Source organism: Zerene cesonia, chromosome 25 (assembly GCF_012273895.1).
Source record: "Zerene cesonia ecotype Mississippi chromosome 25, Zerene_cesonia_1.1, whole genome shotgun sequence".
NCBI classification, from domain to species: domain Eukaryota; kingdom Metazoa; phylum Arthropoda; class Insecta; order Lepidoptera; family Pieridae; genus Zerene; species Zerene cesonia.
In genome coordinates, this window is record NC_052126.1 from 3285092 (window position 1) to 3292666 (window position 7575).

A 7575-nucleotide genomic window follows, 5' to 3' on the forward strand; every position below is an offset into this window, starting at 1 on the left:
ACTACGGTCGCTGAAACGACGATGGAAAAGATTATGCGTCAGTTATGTTCACCTGAATGCCATTTGAGCTAAGGGTGTAGTAGGTGTATGCTATTTTGCGTCTTAGATTTGGCATAACTGTTTTCATATGTGAATTTATCTCTCAGTTTGACAGGGAATTAATGGGTATTCCAAGTATTAAATGATATTGAACGATTCTTTCGCATGTAAGTACGTGAAGAATGCGTGGAAACCGTTGCAACGGCGACTTCCTTGTGGATGCACTATGATAGAGGGCTAAATATATTATCTTTCTCCATTTCAAACTCTCCTAAAAGAATCCTTAAATTGAATTTTACCCACCACAACTAACGATAAATATTTCCATGGATCTTCTAGTTTTTGAGTTATGCGTGAACCAACATATACACACTCTATCAAATAAAGCTCTAACACACACCTGTTTAAAACCGTTTAATTTTTACACCACATTTGCATATAACAAAGAATAGACAAGTCCCCGGAAAGTCCATGTAAATTAAATATTCTTCACGCTCAGAGACCTCATGTAGCGGTCAGCTTAATTGTAGACAACTTTTTTTGTGGCGAGTGTTAACTTCTTAATTAACAAGCAGTGTTTCACTTTCGGTCTATTTCAGGGTAGACTTTTGCAAAACTTCACTGACGATTAAGTTTTTCATCACACTATATACAACATGTTCATGGGCGGTGGTAGCGCTTACCATTAGGCAACCCACCAGCTCCATCGCCGACAATGACATAAAAAACAAACAAATAATTTTGAATATGAGACTTAGCTAATTTGGACTGATTGTTATGAATGTTATATATAAATATTCAGTAGTTGTATTTCATCCAAGATACGATTTTGTCGATATTAAGGTTCGGGCACCCTTAAGTAATCTTGACTTAAAAATTGTATAAATTCGAAGTAATCAACGAATTCACGGATTGCGGGCATTTAATAATTTAATTGCTGATCTGTAGCGAGTTTAATTAAATTCCACGTGCTTTTAAATATAAAATGAGGGAATAGGAATGCCTTCTTAAATCTAAATTGGCTTAGTATAAACAAACAACTATTTCAGTGGGATTCGTTTGTTACGTTGTATGTGTTTGTATGTTTGTTACAGTACCAATTACAATGAAATTTGGTACGTAGATAGCTGGAAAACTGGAATAACACATAGGAAAATTTTATCCCGATACTCTTACGGGATACAGACTGACGGGGGCGAAACCGCGGGGAGCAGCTAGTCTGATATAAAATCTACAGCATAAACTGCACTGCATGTATCTGTTTACGTTAAATATTTGGAGAATTCAAATGACAGAAATCTTCAAACATGCGGCAGGTTTTGAACCTTGTCTTTCACCATATCTGGCTGATGTTTTGACATTCGGCGACTCATGATGCCATCTAAGCAATCAAATAATTGTTTTCTGTCAGTTTTATGTATTTAATGCCCCATTTTAAATTCTCGTCACTTTCTTAGCGCTCTATTCCAAAAACGGTAATATTACAAAAGAATTCCAGAGATGTTTTCGAATATTTCACGACAAAAAATTTATATAATGACCTCCATTGACCTCCAAGTAAGATATTTGCGAAAAACTGATTTTTGTGATCTTTTGATCTTTATAACTGTTGTTTTACGTAAATATTTAAATCTATATCTTAGTTATAGGAAATTGTTATTGAATCTGTATATGTTTTCTGTAGTTAAAGAAGATTGTCTTTGCCCTCATAATTGTCGCTTTGGATTGTGTAACATGAAGAGCGTAGTATAGCTTGTTATTATATATTCAATAAATGATTTCTCACAAATATTCTTTCCATACAATAATTCCTGCAATTACATACTTAGCCGGCGTATAACATAATAACATTTTTAACTAGCACAATTGTTATAAAATATACATTATATATAGTTATAATCCATGTCTGGCATTGTCTATGGGCATCTATAATATTCAATATTTACATGTTTTAGTGGTATAGTATAGTATATAAATTCTGAGCTTGGTTCATTTCATTTCCGTATGTCATAATATATAAATATTATAATTCAATCAATGAATGAAAAGTGTCTCTATCGTCGATCAAGTAAACACGTGAAAGAATAAAAAAATAGATATCAAACGCTGAAATAATTTTTGAAATTAGTCCAGTTGCTTCTGTGCGAGCGCTTTCAAATAACAAACTTTATATAATTAGTATATGTACCACCAGCACATTCACTTTGATATACGAAGACATATACAACTGAATCGAATCACTAGCAAGTCAAGTATGTCATACAAACACATCCATTCATAAGATCCGACTAACTATTAGCAGCCAATGAGTGAGTTAATACAAAGACCTATTCATGAGCTTTCAACTATTGCTATCGGTAAACAAAGACATTCTTTGTGAGCAACGAGATTCGGGCTTGAGGCTTGACCCTGATCCAAAATCTATCAAAGAAGAAAGTTATCAAGCGTTCTAAATACACCAATAGCTTTTGATTCTTCCTTCGTATGTAACTGGCTGGCACGTGGCATGTTCGATGTAGATTGTTACATATTATTTGTTTTAATTTAGAGTGAGGAAACTGCAAATATCCTACTAATATTAAAGCGAATGTTTGTAAGTATGGATGGATGTTTGTTACCATCTACTGAACCAATTGCAATGAAATTTGTGACGTAGGTAGCTGGACAAATTGAATAAAACATAGGCAAACGGTATCCCGATATTTCAACAGGATACAGACTTACGCTGGTGAAACCGCGGGGCGCAGCTATTTATTAATAATATACATATAATTAGGTTAAATGAAGTGCCGTGTCCTCTAATGGGCTTTTTATGGACAAGTTGGTGATAAGCCTTCTTTGTCCTGGCAGACCGAGACATTTTTTCTGTGGAGTCACCGGGAATCGAACCCAGGACTCCTCGGTTCTCTCCACGATGAAAGAGATAAATCGTCCCTTCTATGATGCCACAAAAACAAATATTTTGAAAGGTAACGGGTATGAAAGCTATTTTAGGGGTCGATTATTGTATCCTTAGAATATATAAGCACTAAAATTTGAAAGGTACATTATCTCCATCGGGGATTTGCGTATAATATTTAGAATTACGAAACATGATACGATTGAACCCGAGCGAGGCAAAAGGACATCATATCCATACTAATTTTAAAGATACAAAGTATATTTATTTATCAAATATGTGTCATTATTTACATATGTATAATTTTTGGCCAAGATAAAACTGTGAAGAAGTAATTAAATATAAAATGTTTTATCACATAATAACGACATCAAATTATACCTTTAGCTCCTGGGAATACCTATTAGTATAACGGATAAATGTCAATAAATAAATAAAAGTTTCACTACGAGCGAAACCGCACATAAAAGTTGTTGAAACAATATCTAACACAAGCTACGTTCCCAATACATTGATTACAGCGGTCTTTGATAGCAATCTCGTAGACGTGCTACAGCGTAGCACTTCGTAGCACTTGTACGTACATAAAAATAATTTTCACACGCATAGAAATTCGAGTTCTACGCACTCATTACATTCCGATAGAAATAATTGCGACAATTCTTTTTTCAAAAGTGAATACAACGTAAAGGTCGTTTGAAACATGTTCGCGAGCGAAATGCGAAGCGTCCTCAGTCTAACTTAGCGCCTCGCCGCGAGAGCACGTCACTTTGCAATATCACCTCTGGAATACGTGACTGTTATACGAATACGTGAAAATTAATTTGCATAGATAGCATTCTGTTTAATTGAAATTATTCTAGTGATGTGAAAAGATTTTGTGTGTGTGCTTTTGTTTTGGTAAGTTTTGTGGAAGTTGTTTTTTGGTTTTATGCTGTATTAATAAATGTTGTTTGTAAATTTGATTACCGTGAAAGAGCTTATGCTTAATAGTGGCATTAATATTTAATAACTGCTGAAAACAAAGTTCAAATTTTTCAAAAAACGTTAATTATAATAAATACATTTAAATTGCATAACAGATTTTAAAGTTGTTCACAATACGCATTATCTATCAATTAAATATAAGCACGCATCAGATTCTTTATGTTTGTTAGTAAACATACATAATATTAAATTCATTATAACATAGGTTTGGACATAAGATAACATGTATCTCAATAATGTAAAACATATTTTTGTATAACCCGTATTATATTTTCCTGAAAATTGACAATTAAGTAATCAAAAATTTATTATTTAATATTATATACATAAATTATGGTTGATTTCACAACGGTTAGAACTTAATTTGTCGTTCCTCCGCATTAATTTATTCCCTTTCAGTTTGGATTTAGGAAATGGCCTTTAATACCTTTTGAGATGAAACTACTTGTAATTGAATTAGACATTTAAATAATTTATCATTTAGCGTGAAAGGTTTATTCAACAAAATCGTATTATGTTCAGTAGTTTTTGTGGTTTTTCGTTTTTAACCGACGTTCTCAAACAAAGGAGGTTCTCAAATTGAATTTTGATTGTGTTATTCTTTAAGGTTCTCAATTCCAATCGAATGGCGTGATTCTTTTCGTTTGTAGGGAAAATAATGTCATTTGGTTTCATTTTAGAATCCGGAGTGTCACCCATAGATAGGAACATGGGTTATCTTGAGAAATTTTGAAAGAATAGAAAAAATTTGATCACGAGGCGGGATTCAAACCCGCGTTCATTGCCAAACTGTAGCAACGCCTCAAATACGTATAAAATCTACCTAAGTTTACAAAATTTATGAAGACAAACAAAATTTCAATATTATATTTGCAATGTTCGAATGTTAATTGATGATTAGTTTTTTGTACGCTTTTATGAAGCACTTATTCAATAATAATTTTAGTCTATTCGAATAATACGGTCAGAAATTATAATTTCCTTAATCTCATCTCATTTTCAGTCTATATAATGAAGTAAATCAATTCCAAAATTAATAAGATTAAAATTGATAAGCTAATAATTATCTTATATTTTTGTATTTGTACATTTTGCAATTATACTAATAGCGAAGTAAAAGAAAGTAATTTGTTACTGTCTTAATCGTAACTTATTGGATATTAATATCCTACTTCCTACTTCTACTAATATTATGAATGCGAAAGTTTGTGGGGGAATGGAGATGTGTGTATGTTTGTTACTCTTTCACACAAAATCTAATAAACCGATTGCATTGAAATTTGGCACGTAGATAGCTGAACAACTGGAATAACATATAGGCTACCTTCTATCCCGATATTCCTACGGGATACAAACTTACGCAGGTGAAACCGCAGGGCGCAGCGAGTTATAATATAATCGTCAAAGTAAAAAATGTAATTATATTGCAGTACTCCATGAAACAGAACATACCGTCAATTTAATTAATAAACTTTGAAAAATATTATGCTAATTAGCCCGCAGAGGAAATTAATCATTTATAATTTAAGCATCATTTGATTCTGTTTATATTCAAGGAATTTAGTCGTGAGGATATATTTAAATTCCTACACACATATAAGCATTGGATCGTAATCATTAAAAATAAAAAAATTACTCATTACAGAGGTCATGCATACTTTTTGTTAAATTTATAAATTAAGCTATAATTTTGGAAAATTCTAAACAATTATTTATTTATTTTATTTATTTACACTTTATTGTACAATACACATACAGTTAACAAAACCAATAAACAATATCTATTGTACAATTTGGCGGCCTTATCGCTTTGAAGCGATTTCTTCCAGGCAACCTTTGGATACAGGAAATATAAATCTTGGAAAGGTAGAAAGTGTATAAATACATACAAGAAAGTGTACAAATATATAGATAAGAAATTAATGCATATAGGAGCAAGGATATACATTTATATTAGTTATTAATTCTAATAACGATAGAGAAACTAAAAAAAGGAAAGATGAACGACTGGAAAGAAGGAATGGACTGGGACGGGTGAGGAAAAGGAAACGGGCCTCAGGTTCCCCCTCTCACCGTATGAAACAGAGTGGCATACCACTATTTCACGCCAGTTTTCTGTGGGCGTGTGGTGTGTGAGCTGGCCCAATTCGTGCCGAAGCGTGCTCGACTACCACATACAAATTTAGAGATATTCTCGATTTATATTACATCAATTACATATATTGATTGACACATGCAACAAAATGCCACTAATTCGTGCATTCATACCCGAGAATAATTCATAATTATATTTGTTCTGATTTTAAACAAAATTTTTAAATTATTGAACAATAAACTATAATCTTAGTATTTTTTTGCATTTCTCCCCGTTCCCTGTAAAAACGCCTTTTTGTTCGAAACGCCGGGATAAATAACATCACTGCATAGTATAAAACAAAGTCGCTTTCTCTGTGCCTATGTCAGTATGTATGCTTAAATCTTAAAAAAACTTCATCGTTTTTTTAATAGATAGAGTGGTTCAAGAGGAAGGTTTACATGGGTAACATCTATTAAACTACTCCAAATTTAACGTGTGCGAAGCCGCGGAATTAATAAAGAATAAATCACTTTTAAAATCCGTTCAAATATGTGCCGTTTAATTTACAAATCATAATCTTGTGACGCATATGATTATAAAGATAATTAATACTATGTTATACGACTATATTAACTTTTGTCACATTTTACACGTTTTAACTCCCGCACATCTCTTATTATGTAACATTTTTTTAATAAGTTACGCATGCTTTTACTTGTGTAAAAAATAAACATAGCGACCACTAAAAATAATATGCCATCTCTGCCATATGTGTAGGTACGCACACACGCAAGCGCACAAACACATAGATATACAGCCAGCCAGCAAATTTTCCATGTATTGCCTATATTATATTAAATCCGCTTGATAGCGGAACTCAATATACTACTATACGTAGGTACGTAAAATAATATTTGTATTTTGAGAACTGTCGATAAAGTTTCCGATATACCATTTTGACACGTCAATAACATGTCGCTTGTGTTCCTGTTTCAATATTAATTAAAACAATATATTATTGGCATTCGAAATGTTATTTAAATACAAGCGTTGCAGTATAAATTTGGATGATAAACGGTTGAATAGTAACTGGTATGTTCAGGACTAATTTATATAATACGGAAGAGTAAGTATTAGAGGGAGATTATAATAATAAGATTATACGATTGTTAAAAAATCAGTTTGAACAAAATGTATCATGGTCATTTTATTACTACATACGTATGTGTACGTATTAAATAAAGCCTGATGAAGGACTGCTCTATCGTAACATGGCATGTCCGTTTTATATTGAGATTTGCCGACAAATTAAATATTAGGTTAAATAAATCTAAAATGACGCAACTTCGCAAATATTACTTGCAATTGTAATCGTTATGGTTTTGTTTGGTTACGTTATGGGTTGAGTTTGGTAAATACGGTACTTTATGTATGGCATAGCAATTAGGGCCCTTTGTATTTTTCCTTCCTATTATATCCTATACATTTAATTTGGAGTTGTCATGTTACCGCCGTGCGGATTGCTCGTGTCGTGTGAGTCACTCAACTTATTATATAGTGATTTTAATTACGA